Consider the following 13018-nt stretch of genomic DNA (forward strand, 5'->3'; position numbering starts at 1 on the left):
GGCTACAATAGGACCAGTCAGTTTTCCTATTGAATTTGGCAAATTTTTCTCCAAATGGCTTGTATCCCACTTAAGCTTGGTGTTGGGTGACTCATTTAAAGATGAGAGGCTTCCCTTATCATTTAATGAGGGTTGTATATCCCTTATCCTAAAAAAGGGAAAGAATCTTATTACTTAATGTTGATATGAAGATTTTAGCCAAGGTTTAAAAAAAATTAGAAATTATTCTTCCAGCCATTATTGACTCTGACCAAATGGGTTTTATTAAAAATCACTATTCTTATTATAACTTGCATCAATTATTGATTTTTTAAAAAATTTACCCTCTACCCCATGTATTCTTTCATTAGATGTTGAGAAAGCATTTGATCAGGTGGAATGGGAGTATCTATTTGCTATCTTAGAAAAAAATAATTTCAATCCAGACTTTATAAAATGGATTAAATTATTATTTTCATGCCCTATGACTTCAATTTATTCTAATTTACAACAATCATAAATGTATAGGCTTAATAGGGGAACACAACAAGTTTGCCAATTAAGTCCTTTGCTTTTTAATATAGTACTGGAATGTTTTGCTGTTGATCTCCAACATTGTAGAGAATTCAAAGTTATAACTTATGTGGAATTGAACATGAAGTATCTCTTTATGCAGATGACTTATTGCTTTTTATTTCAAATCCTGATATTTCCATACTAAATATATTAACTTTGTTTACCCAATTTAGCCAGTTTTTGGGTTATAAATTAAATTTATATAAGAGTGAAATTTTACTTAAAAGGATCTTTCTAATTTCCCATTTAAAATAGTAAACATCAATTCTGATATTTAGGAATTACAATTATGAAAAGTTATAAAAATTTTGTGAAAGAGAATTTTTTGTTAGCACTTAATAAGATTAAACCCCTATTATTGGGATGATCACCCATATCCATTGCAATGATGGGTCAAATTAATTTGATTAAATTGAACATTTTGCCTAAATTTCTGTATCTTTTTCAAGCTTTCATTATTTTTATTCCTAAGTCGTTTTTTTTAGCTCATTAGATTCGGTTATTTCTACTTACTTAGGGCAGGGAAAATACCACATATAAACAAATCCCATCTTCAAAAGACTAAAAGAAATGGAGGATATTTCCAGACTTTTGATTATTGGGTGATTAATATACGTACTTTACGTTTATTATTACGTTTGGGTAGAAATGGAACTGAAGTCTTCAAAAATAAAATCTATGTTAGCAATTTTTGGATCTTTTTTACCATTTTCCTTTTCTAAATTGACACATAAACTGTTAATAAGAAAATGTTGAGAATATGGGCTCAATTTATAAAATTCTTTGGGCTTAATAGTTTTTTTCTGGCTAGTCCCATTATAGATAATTATCTTTTTCAGCCGTCTCTGCTGAACGTTGGTTTCAAAGAATGGCGTAGATTAGGTATCCAAAGTTATAACTACTTTTTTTATTTGAGATAACTTTGCCTCTTTTGAACAATTATCTGCCAAATTTAATCTTTCTAATAGAGGCTGCCTCCTTAAGACATTGCTTTTCGTAGGTTTCCTTGATGGTATGAAGACTGATGCTTTATTATATCACTTCCAAGTTAACAACTCTCTAGTTTTTCCTGCCCTGTGCATTGGCATTTCCATGCTAGAAGATGATGTGACCAGTCAGAATGTTTACTCCCGTGGTGAGTAAATTCTATCTCTAATAATCCTATGAATAATTTCCCTGCCACTGATATAAGGCTCCTCAGCCTAACATTTGCCAGTTTGTTCTATTGCCCGACTTAAAACAGGGGAACAACAGTGGTTCTTCTTTAATGCTTTGGGAACTCCCCAGTGACATAGAGCACTCTCCTCTCTTGCCTCTTCTGATAACCCTCATTCAGATGCCTGCCTACATTTTGCTCAACCTTGATGAAGGGCTCAAGCCTGAAAGGTTGGTTAAGTATATTTCCCTTTGCTGTATAAATACATGTTTGAGCTGCTGAGTTTCTCCAGCATTGTGTTTTTATTGGTTCCCATCAGGTCCTGGGGACATAATGTTCTTCAATGGACCTGATTTCTCTGTCCTCCATGTTGTCTTTGATGAATACTGATGGAAAGTGTAATTTAATACCTCACCCACTTCCTCTGTTATCAGGAATCAATTCTTTCCTTTGTCCTTGTAAGTCATACCCTCTCCTCAGCTATCATCCTTATTTTTTAAATACTGTATGAATAAAATGTAATTTTCCTTAATCCTACTCACCAAGGACCTTTCATGGCCTCCTTTAACCCTCCAAATTTCTTGCTTGGGTTCCTCACTGCTTCCTCAAGGGCCTTGTACAATTTCACCTTCCCAAACTTCACATATGTTTCATTTTTCACTTGACTGAATTTGCAACATTTCTTGTCATCCAAGGTTCATGAACATTACCATCTTTTCTTCCTCACAGGAACATGTTGATCCTGTATTCTGTCCAATTGTCCTTCAAATAAAGTAAAAACACAATGCTGGAGAAACTCAGCAAATCAAACTGAGTACTTTATATAGCAAAGATCAAGATACACGACCAATGTTTTGGAATTGAGCCTTTCAACCTCGCTGCGAAGAAGAGTGCACAGGTTCTACTTCTGAAATTCCTCTGACAGCCTTTAGCAGCAGATAAAGTAGAATCAGAACTTATTATTATGAACAAGTCACAAAATTTGTTGTTTTGTGGCAGCATTACAGGTGCAAAATTGCTATAAATTACATTAAAAATAAATTAATGCAAGAGAAGAGAAAGTGAGGTGGTGCCTGTAGTTCACCGTCCATTCAGAAATCTGATGGCAGAGGGGAAGAAGCTGTTTTTGTACTGTTTGGTGTTTGTCTTCAGGCCCCTTGTAGAGCTCGTCGAAAGAACCAAAGACTTGTTGATCCAAACCAAGGCTTTTATTAGCAAAAGACCGGAGCTCTTCACAGGTGGCCGACCAGTCCGGAATGATCCGACCTGGCTAGGGACACAACCCTTTAAGGCCCAGACAATAGGAGTGGCTTAGCTCTCAGCCAATCGCTGTAAGCACAGTCTAGATACAGTAACTATATACACTATGTACATTGGTGATAGATCTGTACTATCACATTCACCCCTTCTTGGAGAATTGACCCTGGAAAAAAAAACAAAAACGAGGGAGAGAATGAAAGGAAGGGGTAGGTCAAGGACTGTAGCGGTCAGGGGGTCTGACCATCCGGCGTGACCGCCGTGGTGCCGGGATTGGGGTCACTGGAGTGGTGTTGCCAGCGGGCTCGTCGGGAGCGACTGCTCCGTCGCTCAATTCCCCAGTCGTTTTGTCGGCAGGGTGGCCCGGGTCATTGGGATGCTGTTGGTCCTTCTGTTGCGGCACGGGGCCTGGAGAAGGAGTTGGGGGGTTTGCTGGGTCTACCGCGTCCTGAGCTAGGTCCCGCACCGAAACAGTGTCCTCCCGCCCGTCTGGGAACTCCACGTATGCGTAATGTGGGTTTGCGTGGAGTAGAGTCACTCGGTCGACCAAGGGGTCGTTCTTTGAGTGCCGGACGTGGCGTCGCAAAAGGACGGGGCCAGGGACGGTGAGCCATGCCGGTACAGTGGTTCCCGATTCGGATTTCCTCGGGAAAAGGAACATCCTTTCGTGGGGAGTGGCATTTGTTGCAGTACATAGGAGGGAGCGGATGGAGTGTAAAGCACTAGTGAGAACCTCATGCCAGTGAGAGGTGGGGAGACCTTTAGACCGGAGAGCCAGTGTAACCGCTCTCCATATGGTGGCATTCTCCCTCTCGACCTGGCCATTACAACCGTGGGTTATAGCTCGTGGTCCTGCTTGAAGCAATACCACACTCCAGAAGGTACTGTTGCAGTTCTGCACTCATGAATGAGGACCCCCTATCACTGTGGATGGAATTGGGGTACCTGAAGATGGTGAAAATACTGTGAAGGGCCTGTATCACTGAGGATGTCATAGTTAAAGGTGGAGAGTTCGATTCTCCATCTGGCGATTTTGTCGTTTTTTATCTTACCACGCTGGGTGTTGCTGAACATGAAGGAGACCGCGCGTTGATCAGTCAACAGTGTAAAGCGCCTCCCAGCGAGGTAATGTCTCCAATGACGCACCGCTTCAACTATGGCCTGGGCCTCCTTCTCGATCGAGGAGTGTCTACTCTCCGGACCCTGGAGGGTTCTGGAGAAGAAGGCTACAGGCCGACCGGCCTGGTTTAAGGTGGCTGCCAGGGCGAAGTCGGATGCATCGCTCTCGACTTGAAACGGGACAGACTCATCGATCGCGTGCAGCGTCGCAGCAGCGATGTCAGATTTGATTCGATCGAAAGCCGCTGTGGCTTCGGTCGAGAGGGGAAAAGAGGTGGTCTTGATAAGAGGACGCGCCTTGTCGGCGTAGTTTGGAACCCATTGGGCGTAATACGAGAAAAGGCCCAGGCAACGTTTGAGAGCTTTCTGGGTATGTGGGGGGGGGGGGGGGGTAAGTCCATTAGGGGACGCATGCGGTCAGGATCTGGCATGACTATCCCGTTCTCCACCACACAACCTAGAATAGCGAGTCGTGTGGTCCGGAAGACACACTTGTCCAAATTGTAAGTCAGGTTTAGCTGACGGGCAGTTTGAAGAAATTTGTCTAGGTTGGCATCGTGGTCCTGTACGTCGTGGCCGCAGATGGTGATATTGTCCAGATACGGGAAGGTTGCGGTTAGCCCGTTCTGGTCCACCATCCTGTCCATTTCCCGCTGGAAGACCGCGACACCATTCGTGACCCCGAATGGTACCCTGAGAAATTGGTATAGCCGCCCATTCGCTTCAAAGGCCGTGAATGGTCGGTCCTCGCAGCGGATCGGGAGCTGGTGGTAGGCCGAACGTAGGTCAATAGTGGAGAAAATGCGGTACTGGGCGATCTGGTTCACCACAACCGTGATGTGTGGCAGGGGGTACGCATCCAGGAGCGTGAAGCGGTTAATGGTCTGGCTATAGTCGACCACCATCCGTAGTTTTTCCCCATTCTTGACAACCACCACCTGGGCTCTCCAGGGGCTTGAACTGGGTTCGATGATGCCCTCATCCAGCAATCTACACACCTCACTCCTAATGAATTGCCTGTTTTCGTAACTATATTGCCGACTTTTGGTGGCCACAGGCTTCCAGCCAGGAGTGAGGTTTGCAAAGAGTGCTGGCGGGGCAATCCGGAGTGTGGAAAGGCCGCAGGATTGGCCCCGGGGCATGGGGGCGGGTTGCTCGGGTGCTTCGGGACTGGGGCGATGGCAGACCGAGAGGGGGGCGTGGGGTCCCCCAAAGTGTAGGGACACCGTTTGGAACTGACACTGGAAGTCTAATCCCAGCAACACTGGGGCGCACAATTGGGGAAGGACGAATAATTTGAAGTGGGTGACCGTCACGCCCTGTACTTCCAGCGTGGCGATGCAATACCCCTTTATCCCAGTCGAGTGCGACCTCGTCGCTAATGAGATCCTCTGGGTAGTGGGAATAATGTCAAGTCCCCAACGGAGGGCCAGATCTGGCTGGATAAAACTGTCAGTTGACCCAGAGTCAAATAAGCAATTGGTGTAGTGTCCATGCACTTTAATCAGTTCCATTGCTTTAGTGAGGGGATGAGAGCATTGCTGGTTCAGTGTTATTGAAGCAGTTGACAGGGGAGTTTTGCGCGATGATGTCACGCAACGGGATGACGTCACGCAACGGAATGACGTAGTCAACGCTCGAGGAGCAGGTTGGAGGACCTCCCGGAAGTGCTGTTGTGGCGGCGTTGGCGGGGAATAGTAAGTATTGGGGTTTGTAGTTGCTCGCGATTGGCGGTGGGTAGGTCGTTGGTCGCGGCGGTCGGGCCCTGGCGGTCGTCACCGATGGACGCTAGGGTGAGCACCTGGTTGGCCGCGGGGGTGGCTGTGGCGGCGGCAGCGGCGGCGGTAGCGTCGGCCCCGGGGGTGGCTGTGGCGGCGGCAGCAGCGGCGGTAGCGTCGGCCCCGGGGGTGGCTGTGGCGGCGGCAGCAGCGGCGGTAGCGTCGGCCCCGGGGGTGGCTGTGGCGGCGGCAGCAGCGGCGGTAGCGTCGGCCCCGGGGGTGGCTGTGGCGGCGGCAGCAGCGGCGGTAGTGTCAAGTGTTCCGCACGGGGGCGAGAGGCGGGCCATCACCATGGTTGCGACGGTGGGTTGCCCCTTCCGGGTTCGGCGTCTCCGTGACGTCAGGCGTTGCCGTGCAGGGGAGCCCTCGCTCTCATTGGACGAGAGCTCTGGGGAAGAAGAGTTTGAATGGGAAAGCGGCGATTGGGCTTCACACGAGGCACTATGTTTGCTGGCGGCCATTTTAGACCTACAGACTGCAGCAAAGTGGCCCTTTTTAAGGCACTTCTGGCACCTGGCTTTTCTTGCTGGGCAATGGGATCTGTTGTGCTTGTCCCTCCCGCAGAAATAACATTTCGGGTTCGCACGGGGCAGGGTAGCAGCAGCCGACAGGCCGTCAGGGGTAGGGTAGAAGGGCTCTCTACTCACATCAGAACGAGGGGTCCAGTCCCTAGAGAGCTCGGTGGATTTTAAGGCTGCATCCTCCATTGTGATTGCAATCCGGGCCACGTCCTCTAGTTTTTCTACCCCTTGTTCGAGCAAGCGCAGCCTCACTTCATTCGATCTGAGCCCGGCCACATAGGCATCCCGGACGAGATCGTTTGTGATCTCGGCAGCAGTTTTGTCCACACAGTTACAGTCCTTGCCCAATGCCTTTAATACTTGTAAATATGCTCTGCTGGACTCACCGGGCTGTTGCTTCCTCGACGCAAGCACGAGCCGGGCATGAACTCTGTTCACCGGTTGATCATACAGTCCTTTCAGTACCTTTATGGCTGCGGTGTAAGTGGTCTCATCCTGGATGTTCTCGTAGACTCTCAAGGACACCATAGACAGCAATGCTGTTAGACGCTGGTTATCCTCCTCCACCTCAATGAATCTCAGGAAGTTTTCAAAGTTCAGCAGCCAGAAGTTAAAGGCTTTGAAGGCTGTAGCTGACTGTGGGTCGATATCAAGTTTTTCTGGCCGAGTTAAACGCTCCATCCCTTTCAAAAAAATTCTTTTTGCTAATAAAATTGTAGAGCTCGTCGAAAGAACCAAAGACTTGTTGATCCAAACCAAGGCTTTTATTAGCAAAAGACCGGAGCTCTTCACAGGTGGCCGACCAGTCCGGAATGATCCGACCTGGCTAGGGACACAACCCTTTAAGGCCCAGACAATAGGCGTGGCTTAGCTCTCAGCCAATCGCTGTAAGCACAGTCTAGATACAGTAACTATATACACTATGTACATTGGTGATAGATCTGTACTATCACACCCCTGTACCTCTTTTCTGAAGGTAGCAGTGAGAAGGGGACATGGCCTGGATGGTGAAAGTCCTTAAGGACAGAGGCTGCTTTCTTGAGACTCTTGTAAATCTCTTTAATGAAGTGAAGTGAAGACTAATGCCCATGATGGCATTGGCCGAGTTCACAATTTCTTGTAATCTTTTTCTTCCTGGGCATTGGCACCTCCATACCAGACAGTGATGCAACCAGTCAAAATGCTCTCCATGGTAGACCTGTAGAAATTTGCAAGAGTTTTTGGTGACATAGCAATTATTCTCAAACTCCTCATGGAATATAGTCTTCTTTGTGATTGCATCAACATGGATGCTCCAGAACAGATCTTCAGAAAAGTTGACAACCAGAATTTTGAAGTTCTTTCCATGATCCTTGATGAGGACTGATTTATATTCTCCTGATTTCCCGTCCTGAAGTCCAGAATCAGTTCTTAGTTTTGCTAACATTGAGTGCAAGGTTGTTGTTGTGACACCACTCAACCAGCTGCTCTATCTCACTTCTTTATACTTCCTCATTGTTTTCTGTGATCCTGCTGACAATCATCTGACACCAGCAAATTTGAAGATGGCATTTGACAGGCAGGAAGGGGTGAGTGCAGTCAGGTACTGGAGAGGGGGCATGTAAAAAGACTGAACTTTCTTTGTGCCAAAGCTATCATTAAACTGATCAGTTTTAAAAACAATTCCAACATTCAACCTCCATTAATGTATTACAATTGATGGAAATGGTTAAACAAAAATAAAAAAAAAGAGAACATAAAGGTAACTAAAAATACATAAACACTTTGGGGTTTAGAAGAATCAGGCGTGATCTTATTGAAACAGATAAGATACTAAAGTGATTTGACAGAGTAAATGTTGAAAAGTTTTAACAAGTCGGAGGGTCTCAAATAGGAGGGTGGGTCCAGTCACTTAAAATAATTTCATCAAAATATTCTTCGTGCAGAGAGCGGTGAATCTCTGGAATTCTCTACCCCAGAGTGTTGTGGAATCTAGGTCACTAGAAGTATGAAAAGTAGAAGCAGAAAGTTTGGTGTATTGAGGTGCACTGAGCATTATAGGAATCTGGCACAGAAGATGAGGAGAGTCCTGGGGGTGATCAGCAATGATCACGTTCAATGACAGAGCAAGCTTGAGGTGCCTCGAGACCGATTCTTATTCCTATTTTCTTGTGTTTTTTGAGACATTGCAATAACTAAAAATTATTAAAGCAAAATGATTTAAAAATATTGTACCTTTCCCTTTACATCTTAATCTGCAGGTTGGAAAGTGAAAAGGTGGAATTATTTTAATTGATGTGAGGCTGAAAGATGCTATTGATTGGGACCTGGGTGCTCTTGTCTGAGAATTATTCTGTCCACCGTTCTGTGAGTGAGCAAAGCAATGTGCTGTGAGTAACAACTGCTCCTGGGTAACAAATCTTTTCTGTTTTACTTTTTAAAGACATTGTTGCAGTTACAGGCTGGAGATCTGCAGAGGCAACTGTCATTAATCCAAAACAACATCAAACACGTTGGCAATGAGGAGTCACGCGATGGAGTAGTGGCCGGACGGTGAACTCCAGCCCTCTCCAGAAAAGTCGGGAAAAACAAGAGAAAACACAAAGGCACAGAAATAAAAGTTACAGAAAAGTGAGTATAAAGGTGGAAAGAAGATGGCGACAAAAAAAGAAAAGTCGAAAGCAACGGTAAGAAGAGAGGAAGAGAAGACAAAGGAGGAAAAAGGTGAAGGCCTTACCTGTCCGAAGAGGCCCGCTGCGGAGAGAGAAACCCGCTCCCTCAGGTCGGTAAATAATGGACTACAAAAATGGCTCGCAGAGCCGAGTAAAAGTGCGCAACCGCGCATGCGCGAAGTTTCGCGCATGCGCGATGCGAATGAAAAAAAACACACCGACGGGAGGGGGGACCAGCTGGGGAGTCGATCTCCACAGCCGGCAACGACAGCTGCAGAACACCTGCAGCAAGAAGAGACCACAGAAGACAACAGAAACAAGAAAGAAGAGGAGGAAAGGGCAACAAAGAAACAACAGATGGCCAACCCAGAGGAAGAAGAAGAGGAAGAGTATGGTGAAATAGAAGAAGAAAAGATAGGCAAGGTAAAGGATATACTTGCTCTTATTAGAGGATACATGGAATCATTTAAAGAATGGCAAACACAGGAATTTAAGGATTTAAGAAAAAGAATAAACAACACAGAAGAGAAAATAAATAAAATGGAGATGACCTTAACAGAAATGGGAAAGAAAATGGACAAGATGGAAGAGCGGGCAGTAGCAGCAGAAATGGAGGTAGAAGACTTAAAAAAGAAATTGGAGAAATCTAATAAAAAAACTAAAGAGACACAAGAACTACTAGCTCAAAAAATAGATACAATGGAAAACCATAACAGAAGAAATAACATAAAGATAGTGGGCCTTAAGGAAGATGAAGAAGGCAAGAATATGAGGGAGTTTATAAAAGAGTGGATCCCTAAGACCCTAGGATGTCCAGAACTACAGCAAGAATTGGAAATAGAAAGGGCACATAGAGTATTGGCCTCTAAACCACAACCACAACAAAAACCAAGATCTATTGTAGTAAAATTCCTAAGATATACTACAAGAGAAAAGGTACTGGAGAAGACAATGGAAAAAGTAAGAGAGGGCAACAAACCACTGGAGTATAAAGGGCAAAAAATCTTCATTTATCCAGATATAAGTTTTGAACTCCTAAAGAAGAGAAAAGAGTTCAATACAGCAAAGGCGATTTTATGGAAGAAAGGGTATAAATTTATACTAAAGCATCCAGCGGTATTGAAAATATTTATTCCAGGACAACAAAACAGACTATTCTCGGATCCAGAAGAAGCACGAAAATTTGCAGAACAATTACAAAAATAGACTGAGGGAGGAAGACGGGTAATGAGAGTAAAAATGATCACGATTGATATGTATGCGGGTAAAGAGGTATAAGAGTGAATAGAGACAAGGAGCATACGTGAATGTATCTGTACTTAGAGGAAAATATAGATAGTATAGACAAGAATTAATAAGGGAAGGTAATGGAATAGAGAGAATAAGGAGGGAATTAAAAGAGTGACCTTTGTGACATATGAAAAGTGAAATCTTTTCTGGGGGAGGCGGGGTGGGGGGAAATAGCGGTCACTGCAAAATCAGTTGACGCTTGCGAGTGGATTCGCAAATCCAAATGGAGAGGGGAGATGTGGTTGTCCGACAAGGGATAAAGGACAACTCAGGAGGTGAATGGGAGATTGGGAATAAATAAGATAGAAATAGGAGAATAAGGAAAATGTTGGATGTTGTAGGAATGTTGTCTTATAAAGAGTTGAAAATAAGAAAACAGAAATGGAAAAGGAGGAAAGGTAAAGATGGAAAAACGGAAAGAGAAGATAAACAAAATATAAAAGGGCTACGCTGAACTATATGTCTTTAAATATTAATGGAATACATAACCAAATTAAAAGGAATAAACTACCAAATTTAAATGAATAAATGTATTCCATTAGAAAAAATAACATATTGGTTAAGAAATAATATTGAAATATTCGAACAAGTATAGGAGCCTTACATTAAATACAATAGCGAAAACCTACCGGGGACAAACATTACCTAAGTTGATGGAAGGAGAAGGAAAGAAAAGAATGGACTCAGTAGAATTTCTGGTGTAATTTTGTTGAATGACAACATTGTCTGACTGGATTAATGCAACCGAGATTGTATACCTAAAATGGATGAGAGGGGGGGTGGGGGGGTGGTTTGGGAGGAAAGGGGGGGGGGGGGGAGAAAAAGTCACTGTATATGTGTGAAAAAGAAATTGTGTATATCATGGCTAATGTGATTTATGGTGTGAAAAATAAAAAAAATTAAAAAAAAAAAAAACACGTTGGCAATAACATCACTGAAGTGAACGTGAGTGTCCTGACGAACCTTTAAGCGTAACCAATAGCGTAACATGTTTAGTTGTTACTTACAACAAATGTTTTAGAGCTAGTTGTCAGATAATGGCAAAACTGCATCAGTGTAAAGGGAGTACTGTTCTCATTTCTCTTTCTTCTTTTCAGGGAACTATGAGACATATACAAAGTGAACTCTTCCTGGTTGAATCCAATCATTCGCATGTGGAACATGGGACAATTTTTTTTTTCAAAAGATTTGCTTCCTGAACAAAATATGAGGATTATAATAGACAACTTAAAGCTGAACACATAGATAATTTCAGATTTGCTGTATCATGTTGGAGAACCATTAAATGAACTTTTCCTGAAATTTAGCATGTTTAATCGCATGAGCATGTTGACACGTTGCGTTAGTTCAACTGCCCTAAAAAGGTTTTGCTGCTGATTTTCATTTGTACTCAGCATCTGATGCCTCTCATGTCAGTTTCATATAATAATCATCAATCATTGATGGATTTCAGTTGCCCTGATACTATTTATCTGTGGTCGCAATGTCCTAGTGAAGTCTTTCCCCATGTTTGTCACTGACTGCACCAAGATCAGCAGGGAAGAAGTCCCAAATGCGAAAGCAGAAGATGAATTGTCATTGAGTTATTGCACTTCATGACACGTAGATTTAAAATATGACAGAAAATCACAAAGATGGGTTAGATCTAAAAAAGGGTACGTGATAGGAAAATTTTAAGGTGATTTTTGTATTCAGTGGCTCAGCATCCATAAAATACACCAAAAGGTGTTCAGGAAGCAAAATCTTTGTTGTCCAGTGTTACAAGCAAAATGTTAATGTACCTCATACACTTTGCCAGAGATTCAAGTTCATGTTCAAATTTTTGCTTTATAACAAAACTGCAGTGATAGAGTTTTAAAGGCCTGACCCCAAATTGGGGTTTATGTATTTGTGGAGGTGGGAGAGTTTGTTCTGGGTGGCGCATGGAAGATGTGTTTGAGAGATGTGGAGAAACAATAGATTGACCACTTTTAGCCCATGAATCTATTGTTCGCTGATTTAAAATAAAATTTGTTAATCATTTTTTTGGAATTCTTTTAAGATGCCTAACTTTGGATGGCAAGTGAGACTATTAGGCTATGTACTAACATGAGGAGCCATTCCACTGAAAATGTTGGTTGAAGCTTTGCCCTTTCTTTGTGCCAGATGGAAGGACAGGACTTCATGGTTTATCAGATGTTTAAAGGTCAACAATTTCAGATGTTATTTTGCCTGGAATGCCAAGGTGTTGAAATGCACAGAATGGCCCAATCCCCAGATTCTCTTCTGCTTAAAATTTCCAAATGACCTGATATTTTTTTTGAAATTTAGAGATACATCAAGGTCTGCCATGCTGCCTTAAATACACCCATGTGACTAATTAACCTTCTAATCCCATATGTCTTTGGAACATGGGAGGAAACCAGAACACCCAGAGGAAACCCATCAAGACCTGGGAAGAATGTACAAACTGCAGCGGATTTGAACTAATGTCACTGGCGCTGAATTAACGTCTACATTAACCATGCCACCCAACACTAACTGCTCTGCCCTGATGATATGCTACAATGCATGAATATTCCACTATGAATACCTGGATGCATAATTTTTCAATTTACTCAGATGCTCAACAACCAGAATACACAGGTGTATCATTATCCAGAATACACTGGGTATTCCACTACCTGGAACACCTGAATGGTTCACCATCAA

The 13018-nt window shown here is 43.4% G+C and overlaps 1 protein-coding gene across 3 annotated transcripts in view; it reads left to right on the forward strand.

Moving 5' to 3' along the window:
- LOC138757042 (E3 ubiquitin-protein ligase TRIM39-like) overlaps positions 1–13018 on the forward strand; it is an 87111-nt gene that overhangs the window by 7637 nt on the left and 66456 nt on the right. The gene's annotated exons all lie outside the window — the stretch shown is intronic.

This window comes from Narcine bancroftii, chromosome 3 (genome assembly GCF_036971445.1).
Source record: "Narcine bancroftii isolate sNarBan1 chromosome 3, sNarBan1.hap1, whole genome shotgun sequence".
Classification (NCBI taxonomy): domain Eukaryota; kingdom Metazoa; phylum Chordata; class Chondrichthyes; order Torpediniformes; family Narcinidae; genus Narcine; species Narcine bancroftii.